At 41.6% G+C, this 14,048-nt stretch overlaps 3 protein-coding genes across 4 annotated transcripts in view; 1 reads left to right on the top strand and 2 right to left on the bottom strand.

Annotated features, from left to right (window-relative positions):
* LOC127525812 (leucine-rich repeat and fibronectin type-III domain-containing protein 2-like) overlaps positions 1-1,773 on the bottom strand; it is a 170,292-nt gene extending 168,519 nt beyond the window's left edge. Inside the window, exon 1 of the mRNA XM_051932400.1 lies at positions 1,630-1,773. The gene's annotated coding sequence lies outside the window, so the exon portion shown is untranslated. The remainder of the gene's footprint in view (positions 1-1,629) is intronic.
* The window catches only part of lrfn4a (leucine rich repeat and fibronectin type III domain containing 4a), a 36,526-nt gene extending 34,753 nt beyond the window's left edge, over positions 1-1,773 (bottom strand). Inside the window, exon 1 of the mRNA XM_051932389.1 lies at positions 1,630-1,773. The gene's annotated coding sequence lies outside the window, so the exon portion shown is untranslated. The remainder of the gene's footprint in view (positions 1-1,629) is intronic.
* Positions 1-14,048, top strand: part of pcxa (pyruvate carboxylase a) — a 725,880-nt gene that overhangs the window by 515,999 nt on the left and 195,833 nt on the right. The window lies entirely within an intron of this gene.

Here is a 14,048-nt window from a genome sequence, read left to right as displayed (position 1 = left end):
TAAATATCCATTGACACCTCTGGACCGTCTTCTGGTCTAACTGTACTTCCTTTTTCCTTTAGTGTAGATTCATTCTTAATTTAGCCTTTATATGCTTTAAATTACAATCCATAAAGTGAATGTTCATGTAATTACAAGATATGTTGGATTTATTTTTTTTTTTTTTCCTGTCCTAAGAAGTTGCGGTGTTACTGATGGTCCATATCCCTACATATTTAATTTTACTTAAGCTGCCTTAAATGGAGCCATTTACGCTATAACTCCCTGTAGGAAGATCTAATTGCTTTCTCATTAATATAGTCTTATTACTTTAATCCTTCCATTTTTCAGATAATTTCTTTTAGTCAGTACAACCATATGCATAAATATTTAAAAAGACATCTGCTGCTTTGAGAAGATCCCAGCTTTCTATCACTAATATGCCAGTTAACATAGCAAAGATATGTTAAAGGAATCCTTACATAAAGTTAGATGGTTTAATTAAATGGTGCCTTTTAGAAATATATTGTTTATTTTTTTGCAACCCAAATAAACTGTTCCCAGATACTGGATGTGGGTATCTGTTACTCGTTTCAGTAGTAGTAAATTATACAGATGTACATTTTTGTCCCCTGAAATACAGCCATTTTGCCTTTTAAAGTGTTTCACTATTAATCTGTAGTGCATCTCAGAATTACCAGTGCACCTCCAAGAAGATGATAACCTAAATAGTATGCATATGCATCTTTTTAAATAACGTTAGACCTCAGTGTTTAAATTTGGGTTACTTATTTATTTTCCCTTTTATATTTCTCATTATTAACGCCTGTTGTAATGGTTTTAGAATTTGCAAATCCTTTTAAAGACCTAACATTAATTGTGTAGATAGGTTCTAACTCTTACAGTGTAGAAAATGAACACTTATTGACTTCACAGAGGATGAAGGATTTAAATGAGTGAAAGTGGGCAGGGGGTTACAGTTGGGGAGTGGGAATATTCTGTTTTCATCAAAAAAATGAATAAAAATAAAAAAAACATTCAAGGTTGAGTCTTAGCATTAAACTTCAAACCATGAATACCCCCCATATAAAGAGCAGCTTCTGTTGTAGAGGTTGTTCTGCTATCTATGTTCAGACAAAAAAAAATTCCCAGGTTGGAGGTCTCTTTCACTCACCCTGGAGAGAAGGAATGTAAAAGTAGTGCCTTTTTTTATAAACATTTTTAAAAAGCTTGTTTTGAAGGATGTTATTACGTGTTCATTTTTCTGGGTGTTTGCCTTTTGAGCTGTCCCTGGGTGTTCTCTTTTCTTTCCTTTTTTTTCTTTTCTTTCACCCTTAGTGGAAAAGCAAGTGCCAAAGAATTAACCTGCAGACTTGGCAACAGGAGGATTGTCATGCATTGCAATGTCCTATGAGACTCAAAGATGTTTAGTAAAAAATCTTTAAGAATAATTCAGTTAAGAAGTACCTTCATTCTGTGTAATAATGCTTAATGGGAAATAAATGTATAAGCAAAAATCTTTCTGCTGCCTCAGTCATGTCCTTCAGCACATAAACCAGAAACCCAAGAAATAGCAAAGTGGTCCCCTAGAGCAGTTGTAGGTGGTTTCTTTATTTTTTAAAATTGTTTTATACAATTAAAATATATTACCTTTTAGTCTGTCAGTGCCAAGTGGGCAATCACCCTTTTCATGGTAGAGTTCACTTTAAGTACTCCACTTTCCAAATGCTGGGAGATGAAGGTGTTAATTTTAATCCATACTCTTGCTTTGAGGTTTGCAGCGCATGATTGCTATGCTGTTATTTCCTTGGCATTCAGTTTACACCCCCACAGCCACCCACCCCTTATGATGAAAAAGCTCAAAATATCTATATCTCTTTTTCTCTGCTTTACACATTGGGGTTCCTCCTTTCTTCTTTTCTGGTGGTCCTTGTGTGTTGAAGTGTTGGATGCTGTGCAGAGCCTGACCCCTCTGTTTAGCAGTGCCACTCTGGTAGGTGCATTTGGTGAGCTATAGTACTCCGGGAGCTTGCAAAGCCAAGCCGATCTCCACTCCCTGCTCAATCTTTATCCTCTGAAACAATTCCATTTTCTCTCTGTGTTTTGCACAATCTTCTGTCCTCCACCCTGCCACTCCATGAGACTATTTTGGCTGTAGATGCTGCAAAAACACCCAAAAACGTTTTGAAGCCAAATTCCAGCAGCCTTCTTTGCCACCTCTCCTTCTGTCTGCCAAACAGCAGGGTTTCTTTCTCGGTGCTGTAGATGGCATCAAAAGATCATTCTTCTCTCTCTTTTTTGTGCAGTGCTTTCTCAGCATGCTGCGTAGTTTGTACCTCCGCTAATCTTCCAGGCAGAAATCAGTCTGGCACAGAGCAATGTGTCCAATTCATTCGTCTGGGAGTTATCGCGGAAGGCCGGTCAGATTTTTAGTTTAAAAGAAAACAGAGAAGCCGTACCTCGCAGTTGAACAGTTGAACTCATAATTTCTAAGCCCACAGCAGAATGTATAAGAGAGGTTGTCTTAATCCTTTTAAAACCGTAACCTGCAAAGCAAGGAGGAAGAGAGTTTTATCCATTTTGCCCCTCTGTTAGTATTGTAAAAATGACTCATTTACACCAGGCAAAAGCAACTCTTGAAACTGTTTCCATGTAAAATGCAGGCTTCCAAGTAGTTTTATTAATATGTCTGTCATTCAGGGTTTGAAAGAAGAGGGACATTTAAAAATAACTAGGCTCCTCTTTTACAGGCTCTTTTTTCCTCTCTCTTAGTCATCTTCTCAGATCCATGACCCACTTCTCATGAAGTAGCAGCATCCTTTTTTTTTTTTTTTGGTTTTAAAATTCTTTTACTTGTAAATGCCTAAGAGATCCCAAGGTGATAGAGCTCAGCATCAAACCAGAGCCAGAAGCAATCGGCTGGATCGACGTAAAGCAAGAATCCTTTAATAAGAGTATTTGTTTTGCATGCAGCTCTAGAGGAGGCTTGAAAAGCAAAAGGAACCTTTTAACTGCAAATCAATCCTACAGCTGCCATTCAGTCTTCCATCTTCAAGCTGTATCCATTATTATTTGTAAGCTGTTTTAATTCCAAGGTGTAGACGGAGAGGGGTACAACTGCAATTTTACTTGCAGATCTGAAACACTATGTAGCGGATCGCAGTGGAGAAGAAAAGAGAGGGAGGGGAGAGCGAGCGAGAAGGATGGGGTGGAGAGAGGGAGAGTGAGCGAGCGAAAGAGAGAGAGAGAGAGAGAGAGAGAGACTCCACCAATGCACAGTGGAATGAAGAAGGGGTGGGGGGAGGATTGGAGAATGAGTAAATAAATGATCTTTTGAATGCGGAGGGAAAGGGCATCTTCTTAACAGAGTGCCTCTTCATCCTCAGGAGTATACCATAGCGCAACTCCTTAAAATGTAGATAGTACCTTAATTAAAGGTGTAGGTGGAAAGAAACTAATGCGCTTTATCATCCTTTGTTTTTTTGTATAGAGACCATACTATAATGCAGCAGTCTGATCTGAGCTAAGCAGTCTCTTCATTTCTTCAGTAGTTTAATTTTTTGGATACTACTCACATGTGCTTGATTTTTTTCATGTAAATACCTTAAGTGTACATCCTTTGCAGTACCACAGACCCTGCTTGAGAGCCATCAGATTTCCTTTTCCTGGATGACAACTTCTAATATTTTCCATAGAAGCCACCGACAGTCTTTACCTCTGAGTATCCAACACTGGGAGTGGTGAAGTCTGTGGTTGGATAGTTGTGTCATAACTGATTGATTAAAAGCACAAGGTAGACTTCCTGAACCTTTTGATTTAATCAAGGTGCTGTAGTTCCTGATTTGCTTTTGCAATGCACCTGCCTGTTTCATTGAAATTGTTTTTAACCAATTGGGGTGTTGTTCTTGTGTGACCAGTCACTGATGTGTTTTACATCTAATACAACACAAAGAAACATTTTATTTGTTGAGGTTGTTTGTTCAGCAGCACAGTTTTTAAATATTACAATGAGTACCTTATGGTGTTTTTCAGAAATAGATTAAATAATTAATATGGAGAATCAGCAGGTGAAAGGGGTAATAACACAAAAATATCTTAAATTAGAGGAACCTTACCTTTTGTTCCATTTGAGATTTTATTTTTTACTGATGGATAAAATTCAGATGAAAAGTTTATTTGTAAATGCTTGTGCCCGTTGGATCGAAACCAAATACTACATTGGCATGTATTTTTCAGCAAAGATTAGCTACCAGTTTTCATCTTTACATCCTACTATATGTGATTCAGAAAGTATATGTCAGGTTGGACTTTTTTTTTTCTTTTTGTAATAAGTACATATACTTAAGTATGGTAGAAAATATACCCTCTCAACACAAACTTTAACAATATTTGTTAAATGTGGTTAACAGCTATGGTTTTCCAAAACTACAACTGTGAAACATTCAGTGTTCAATAAATTTATTTATTGCTATAGACCCAAAGCCGCATAGCTTTGTATGTATACCTTGCAACACTGATGTGCATTCGTTGGAGTCCAAACAAGAACTGAATCACTGTTGTAAAGATGTTGGCTTTAAATGCCAAGACCGGAAGTTATATAAGGAACTGGAGTGTGGCATGCTCCTGGGCGCCAGAACCGGAAGTGATGTTTTCAAGGATGACAGGTTTTCCTGTGTTTTGGTCTGCAGAGATAACAGAAGAAGGTTTAGCGCGCCCCAACACCCCCTGGCCTGGCATAGAATTATCCTCACTTGGTCCATACAGCTTCCTCCTACTCGCTCGTGTGTGACAATGTGTATGTGTGTATATGTACTGTATGTGTATATGTGTGGACAGGACAGGAAAGTAACACACGGTATGACAGTACAGGTAATTGTTGAAATTCTTTCAAGGTATGACAAGTACCTTTTGCTTTTTCCTTTTCCATGGTGTTGTAGTATGACAAACACAAGACCTTGGTTAAACAAGCCTTAACTGTTTGTGTGGTGTAAGGTTACATGGCATGATGTGTGGGCGTACAAGTCAAGAAAGGTTTTTCTTAAGCTATTTAACTTACTGGACCGGCCTCATCTGGAGACCTGTGTATAAGAATTAAAAAGAGGAAAATGTAGAAGCTCAGCAAAAAAAAAAAACAATAGCCCCCTTTTCTACAAATTTCTTCAAAACCATTAACCCAGATTATCTCGTCTGAAGTTTAACATGATATCACTAGATATAAGGGTACAGAAAAACACATGCATTACACTCAGCCATTCGTATTAAGTTTAACAAAACAAGAGCAATTTTATTATGTGTTGGCAGAAAGGTCAAAACTAATGTGGCAAGTACATTACTTGATTAAAATCTCTTTTAAAAAAAAAAAAAAAGAAAAAAGTAATAATCCCTTGAATACTCTGCAAACAAACTGAAGTATTTCCACTTATGATTTTTGTCTGTTAGTTTATAGGTTAAAAAAAAAATCTTACTTGTAAAATTGTTTTTGAAGTGTCTTGGACTTAAATATTAGGAACACATTGTTGCCACCATCAATGAATGCAATTTTTTCTGAGTGAGACAATATTTTAACACTGGAAAAAAATCTTTCAAGGAGACCATTTTTCTACTGTCATTTTAAAACTGATTTGTAGTAGTGGAGTTATGTGGCACTGCGTGTAGGGGGAAAAAAAATCTCCTTAATCTGATTCGTACGCTGATGAAAACTGATATGAACATAAGATTTTTTTTGGACCTAAATCCACAATAATAGTGTCCTTTTTTTGTTTTTTTTTAACCTGGTGTTCCTCTTGATTTGCTGTTGGTAAAAATCCTAAAATGACATAAATGCCAATATGGCCATCAGTTTCTAGATATTGCCCGGACACCACCAGTCGAAGATCACATCTTTATACAAAACAGGTTTCTTTATTTCCTCAGTTCTCCAACACAACAACACAGTGCCTCTAGCCCCAGTCACCTTTCTCCTGGGCCTTTCTCTCTTACCGTCCCTGGGCCACCTGTCCTCTCTCTCCAGGAGCCTCGCCCTGCTCCTGCTCCCGACTCCAGCTCTCTGATAGGAGGGAGGCGGCCCCATTTATCCTCACCCAGATGAGCTCCAGGTGCTCTACCTGACGTCATGTCCTGGTGTGGCGGAAGCGTCAGGAGAGCACCCGGAAGCACTCCGCGTGACCCTGGAAGGATCATCCTCCATGGGTGTGGCGGAAGTAAATAAGTCCCGGGCTCCATGAGGCTCGGGGCGCCCCCTGGTGGTGGATATGGGCCTTCATGGACTTGAGCCTCCCTGCTCCCCTTCCATGGCCCTCTTCTGCTCCAGGACGGTTGCCCCCTCGTGGCCCGGAGGACAAATATGCCACCTCTCGGTCCCTCCAGGCGTCCCGGCCGGGTCTGACCCTCAACCATGTACGATATTGCCCCATCATCAGTGAAGACTCGTCGGGCGGAGCGGCCCATCCCGCGAGGGCAGGCTCCCAACAAAGCAGGTCCTACGGCTCGTCCAGGGCCCGGTCCTGCAACATAGATAGAAAAGGGGGCAGAGACGCTGCCTGGACGTGATCCCCTGGCATCCCTCTGTGCTGTGCACTGGCAGCGCTCCTCCCGTCTACCGGCACCCCACGACTTGCCTTTTTGGCACCCCCTCCGCAGGTTCCATGGTCCTTTTGTTGGGACCACTCGCACACCAGATGTCCCCACTGGCTTTGGGGCTTCCCTCTGCACCCGCAGAGGCCTGCCCGTCTCCGTACATGAGCTTACGGGCTCACGTCACACTTTGTGTGACGACCCTGCTTCATTCCTCGGGCCCTTCCTTTTCTTCTGGGGTGCCCTGACAGCTTGAGTCTCCCTACGGGAAAGGAAGATACCCCTCGCCGTCTGCACCCATGTGGATCGACTTACAGCTGATGCTGGCGCCGGCGGTGGTGCACTAGGACCCACGGCACTCATCAGCCGGCCTCTAGGCACCACCCCTCCCAGGCGATCAGCCCTTCTCGTCTCCTCCACTGTCGGAACGGCGGCTACTCCTTCACCGGAACTGCACAATACTGGGAAACGTTCGCTCGCCTTTCCTTTTATATTTACGACGCAAGTCCCAGTCACCTGCGTCGCCACGAACCTCCTGCCAGAGAATCCGATCCCGCGTTCCTCCGCCCCCTGACATAACGCGACCGCCGTCATCTTTAGCTGGACTAAACGGTCTCAAAGGTCGTGCATCACCTGTAAAACACACTCGATGGACCGAAGGGAATCCTCTGGCTCACGCCGAGTCACAGGCACAAAGGGAACGTTAGCCGTCGAAGGACTTACCGGTTCGTCGGTCCTGATCGCCGGCTGCGCTCCCTGGAGCTCTCCTCCGGGTTTCCTCTGGCCCTCCCCTAGCTCGAGATGGACGTTCTTTTGTCCCTCCTCTATCCAATCATCGGCGGGCACACAAGACACGCCGTCCAATCCCTTGCCTGTCACAGGGATGGACTTCCGGTCCGCCACCGTCTTCTCCCTTCTCCTGAGGGGCTGACAAGACCTGCTACCGCTCCTCTGTCGTGGTCTCTCGAGACGCTGCGGATCCTCCTTTCCTTCAAGCGCCACTGTCCCGGCCTCGCTGGACGGATCGACACAGCCTGGCCGGCGATGCGGACCCAGGCAGCCCCAACCTGTAACACAGACGCCAGCCTCGGCACAGCCGACCCTCGCGAGCCGACTGTCGCCGGGTCTGGGACTTACCTCCTGGATCCCATCGTTTGGATTACTACGGAGGCTGCTGGCCGTATCCATGGCTGTGCCGATCCCGATCCTCACGGGAACAGCAACTACTGGTAAGTCCGCAGCGCTCGGGTCTCCCCTGTTGGCTGTATTCCCCCCCGGGTGGGAGACGGTGCTTTGGCGAACCTCTCGTGGCCCCTGGGTGATCCGCGAGTAGTCCGCGGTGCGCGTGCGGGCCACATCCATGCGGCGCGTGTGTGTGGTGGACTGAGGTTCCGGGCAGCTCACAAAATATTTATAATTCGGATTCCCTGCCTTGGAACAGGCAGGAAGCCCCACGTTGGGCACCATTGTGATATTTGCCCGGACACCGGCCGGTCGGACACCACATCTTTATACAAAACAGGTTTCTTTATTTCCTCAGTTCTCCAACACAACAACACAGTGCCTCTAGCCCCAGTCACCTTTCTCTCTCTCTCTTAACATCCCTGGGCCACCTGTCCTCTCTCTCCAGGAGCCTCGTCCTGCTCCTGCTCCCGACTCCAGCCCTCTGATAGGAGGGAGGCGGCCCCATTTATCCTCACCCAGATGAGCTCCAGGTGCTCTACCTGACGTCACGTCCTGGTGTGGCGACAGCATCAGGAGAGCACCTGGAAGCACTCCGGGTGGCCCTGGAAGGATCGTCTTCCATGGGTGTGGCAGAAGTAAATCAGTCCCAGGCTCCATGAGGCTCGGGGCGCCCCCTGGCGGTGGATATGGGCCGCAACAGACTTGAGCCTCCCTGCTCCCCTTCCGTGGCCCTCTTCTGCTCCAGGACGGTTGCCCCCTCGTGGCCCGGAGGACAAATATGCCACCTCTCGGCCCCTCCAGGTGTCCCGGCCGGGTCTGACCCTCAGCCATGTACGACAATATCTATAATAATGGTAATGTTAAAAGTATAATCATTGATTATTTTGTACATGGGAGAATGTTTTAATAGGAATATTTTTTTTCTTTTATATTTAAAAAAATGTGCAGGTGAGGGCTTCAATAACTGACATTCTGTAAAATTGAGCTAAACACACAAATGTTTTTGTGTTATGTAAAGGTACATTTCTCTGTTAAACACATTTTTTCATTCCCTGTCAATACTAATGGCTGTTTCTCATTTTTCAGTGTCCAGTTTTTTATATTATATATACATCAAAATACTGTCATTACAATGCTAACAGACTAACATTTTTAGAGCATCCTTGTCTTGAAGGATTTAAATTAGCTTTTAGCTATTGTTGTTTTTGTTTTAGTTTATACAAATTTGACAAATCCATGTTTGTTCTGTATACTTCATAATTGCAGTGAAAGAAATTGTTCACATACAACCCAATGACGAAACAGAGTGCAATTGGCCTAAAATAATGATGCATCCAATGCACAACCTCATTTAAAAGCTAATACTTTATGTAATTATGGTTTCAAACAACTGGTTCCCTAACAGACAATTTATAAACTTCTAGCACTCATTTCCAGATTTTATTGAATTACAACTATACTGCATTGATTTTAATATTCTTGTCATCACTTGCAATAATATTAAAAGTATCAGCCTTTAGAAATAAGGTTATGGTCACATTTGAAATCAATTCATTTAGTCACGAGGTCTGACGTGTGATTAGTTTTTAATTCATTTTGTAACAATATTGTCACATGTAAATAGTGTCTTATTTTTTTTTCCTTCATTTTTCAATACTGTACCTAAAATCAACTCAATATTCTTTGCAGATTAAGGAACATTTATTACTGTGCTTTGTATAAGAAAATACTTAATATTAGATATACTTCCCTTTAATTAGAGAACATCATGCTTGCAATCAGCATCTTCAAAGCAGTATTCTTGTATTAGCAATTTTCACATGAAAGCTTTTGATCCCTGCATCTTCAGCATTTTCTGGTTTTCTGCAGAGTGAAAGATATACAGTAGGTCCTAGAGAAGAACCTATGTATTGTGTGAAGAAGGGTAAATGCCTTTTTCATTCTTGTCTGCAATGTTTCAAAAATTACATTCATGGGATTTAGTTTTGCATCCAAAAAATCCTCTTGACTTGCCGATTAGCCACTTTCTAATTCAGTATTCTGATTTCTCTCATTTTAAGTTTGTGTTCATTTCATAAGCATTTCATAAATTGTGATTTTTTCCTTTCAGTACTCACTTAAAATAAGAATCAATGGTATGATTAACTGCACTACGTTTTGATGGTTATTCATTATTTAATTGCCTTTATAACCTCAAACCTTCATAATTCATTTTCTTCTAAATTTTCTTCTTAAATACTGAAAGACATTAAGTGGAGAGAAATTGTGTTTTTATGCCTAAAGAACCTAATTACATCTACTTGTATCAATTTAAAGCATTTCAAACGTATCCCTTTCAATATTTTCGGGGTGCCTAGAACATATGGAAGTTGTGATTCAGCTGATGATGGAGGCATGTGAAGGAAAGGGAGACCTGGTTGTGCTGTGGCTTGATCTTGTCAACACACATGGCTAAATACTCCACAAGCTGGTTAAAACTACTCTAGAGAGATACCCTGTACCCAGCAAGACCAAGGACCTTATCCTGAACTACTATAGGAACTTCAGGCATAGTCACAAATGGGAACATCTGATGGGGACTGGCTTGAAAAAAGGGATCATAACTGGATGTACCATCTGTTATTCCCTTCTCCCTTGCCATGGCCATGGTGGTCAAGGCAGCTGAGGCTGAGTGCAGAGGCCCACTGTCCAAGACTGGCACTCATCAGCCTCCCAACAGAGCATTCATAGACAACCTAACTGTCACCACTACATTAGTGGCAGGTGGATTCTCCAGGGAATGGAGAAGCCCATCTCTTGGGCAAGAATGAGCTTCAAATCAGCAAAATCCAAGGTATAGATCCTGAAGAGGGGAAAGGTGGGGGACAAGTTTTGCTTTTTTGTCAATGGCATTACAATACCATCCGTCACAGAGAAACCAGTCATAAGCCTAGGCAAGTTCTTAGACGGTAGCCTTAGAGACAACAGTGCTTATCCAAACAACAATCAAAAACCTTGAGACTGCGAAACACAGTAGACAAATCTGGCTTACAGTACCTGGCTGGTTGGTTATACCAACATGGCATCTTGCCTGGTGTGCTCTGGCCTCAGCTTGTGTACGAGGTGACTATATATGCTGTGGAGAGGAAGATCGGGTCTACCACTCTGTTTAAGCAGTGCAGCACTGTATAGGAGCAGCACTAAGCGCCAGCTCCCAATAATCAGCCTTAAAGAGGAGTTTAAAGTGTTGCGAATAAGAAAGGCACTGTTCTATCTGGAATCCAGGGACTCTAGAGTGGTATCGGCAGACATCATGGTACAGACAGTTAGGAAGTGGAGAGCCAAGGAAGATCTAGAGTCTCAGCTGAGACATAAGGCTCTGGTGTGCGATTTGGCATCAGGGCAGGAGGGTTTGAGAGCGATCCACAACCTTGTTACGAAAAAGCCCATAGCAAGGACAAACACCATCTGGTCCTGGAGTAGATTTGACTGGGAACAGGAGAACCATAAAGTCACCATAGAGGCTGCGGAGACAGCCTCCAGGTTGCTTTGGATCTGGAGGTCTGAATAATGGGTGGTTTGCTGCTGGGGCACAAGCCAGGGCCTGATCAATCTAATCACCTGAGCAAGGGTGTTTGATGTTGCAAGGTCCAAAACACCAGATGACCTCTGGGAGCATCACTGATATGTTCCAGCAAAACCTAGGATGTATCTTAAACTAATTCTTAGCAAAAAACTAATAATAGCTGCTGTGTGGAGTTTTTGTGAGATAACCATTGTTGACAATATACTGGTAATTGATATCATTCACAGCTTTCACTGATGAAATAGCTCAGCCACTACAGAGCAACCAGTTCAGATGCTTTGTTCCTACATCCTCTCCAATTTGAGACAAACAAGAAAGGAAGGATATGTTGATAATTCAGTCATAAACTATCTTCTCAAACCTGCATTAAGTCCAGGGTTTTTCCCAATGGAAAAAAGGTCATAAAATGTAAAGATTCCCAGTCTCCGATATTTGGAACTCCTACAACTAAATCCATGATTCTGACGTCACAAATAGAATAGCAGCAACTACGCATTCAGTCTGCTGTTTATAAGTTATATCTGAAACGTTTCATGCTATAAGACAATGTTTTTGTGCAATCATTTATATTACTCATCCAAAATCAGTACTTAACAATGTCTTAAAGACACTGTGGGATGGTTAATAAAATGTTTATAACATCATAAAAACTCAGCTGTTCTTATCAGTAAAATATACTTTGTTGAAAACAACTCCTCTTTTTACACTTTCTTCCACTTTTTACTTGTTAGATTGTTTTTCTTTTAAATATTCAGTTCATTCATTGAATGACAATTGACAAAATAACGATCAAAATATTTTAATCTTATTTACAGAATAAGGGGCTGTGTGGCTAGGTCAGGGACTGGGGCCCTTGTTAAAGTCAATGGTCGGATGAATTCAACCCAATATCAACAAATTCTTCAGGATAATGTTCAAGCATCAGTCACAAAGTTGAAGTTACACAGGGGTTGGATATTCCAACAAGACAATGACCCAAAACACAGTTCAAAATCTACAAAGGCATTCATGCAGAGGGAGAAGTACAATGTTCTGGAATGGCCGTTAGTCCCCTGACTTGAATATCATCGAAAATCTATGGGATGATTTGAAGCAGGCTGTCCATGCTCAGCAGCCATCAAGTTTAACTGAACTGGAGAGATTTTGTATGGAAGAATGGTCAAAAATACCTCCATCCAGAATCCAGACACTCATCAAATGCTATAGGAGGTGTCTAGAGGCTGTTATATTTGCAAAAGGAGGCCCAACTAAGTATTGATGTAATATCTCTGTTGGGGTTGCCAAATGTATGCACCTGTATAATTTTGTTATGATGCATATTGCATATTTTCTGTTAATCCAATAAACTTAATGTCACTGCTGAAATACTACTGTTTCCATAAGGCATGTCATATTTAAAGGGAGTTGCTACTTTGAAAGCGCAGCCAATGATAAACAAAAATCCAAAGAATAAAGAGGAGTTCCCAAACTTTTTCATATGACTGTATGTACTGTATATGTGTACTTGTGTGTGTATATGTATGTATGTGTATATATGGGTATATGTGTATATATAATGTGTAAACCGAAGGCAAAGTAATTTGTTAAAGTAACTGTTTTGAATGAAGTCTCGAGACTGTACCTGCCTTCTCTCTACAGTAATAAAGTACCTGTATTTTCCTGTATAAACCTGGACTGTCCTCCCTGTCTCTCATGCATCTCTGTGATCCAAGCTTGACAATAATGTATAAAAATACAGCGCTACTTAAACTGACAAAAATGTTTTATTTGAAAATGAGACATTAGATGTATTTTAATATAAATACAGTCAAGAAAATAGAGAATGAAAATGAAACGTTAGATGAAGGCATGGTTCTGAATGTTTCACCACATTTTTTCTTCATTGCGTAATCAACTTTTTCCAGGATTGTTCATTTTTCTTTCAGTTTAAATTGACGGAGTTTGACACTTTTTTTTTTTTGATTATGTCAAAGAAAACTTTGAGAACTCCTATAAAACTCGAATAATACAGTATCCACACACAACACAGAATATCACATTCTTTGAGACAGCCTGTTGCAGGGTTCCTGAGACTCTGTGCATGAAGTGTATGCATGGCAATAAGTATTGTTTGTATTGTATTGCATTGTCTTCTGTGGCCATTTTTGGTCGAAAAAAATTGTTCTTTATGCTGAAATTTACATTTTATTAAAACTAGGGGGCTTTGCCTCAAGGCCTGCACTATACGCCAGCCACTTCGCGTCTCTGCCGCTCGCATTGTAAAGAGGGGGGCTGAACACACCCCAAGGAGACGCAGTCACTCCTCCGAAACCTCCTCTTAAACAGTGATACAATGGGAAACAATTTTTTATATAATAATCCTTCCCTTTGCTCCATGAGCTTTTGGCTTGCTGCTGCTGCCGTGCCACATTCTATGTTCATATATTCGATCTCTTTTTGCTTTTACCTTTTCATCAATTGTGCATTGAATTTTGATTCCATGTTTGGAATTGCATCGTGACAACGCAACATATAATTGTCTGTGAGTGAATATCATTTCTTTCTCTCTACAAGAAATAGCAATAGCATTCACACAAATGAGAAATGATTGAACCGTGTGTGTGCTTGAAATTTTCTCTTGCGGGATTTCACTTTCACTAAACAACAAATCTTTTAATTTTCGCAGACACTCCTCTTCATTAGGAAAAAACACTACTTTTTTCTTTTAGACAATCTACTTGTCTCCGACTTAGTTTAAATCCGAACA

Source organism: Erpetoichthys calabaricus, chromosome 1 (assembly GCF_900747795.2).
Source record: "Erpetoichthys calabaricus chromosome 1, fErpCal1.3, whole genome shotgun sequence".
Lineage (NCBI taxonomy): Eukaryota > Metazoa > Chordata > Cladistia > Polypteriformes > Polypteridae > Erpetoichthys > Erpetoichthys calabaricus.
This window is presented reverse-complemented; position numbering and strand designations above follow the sequence as displayed.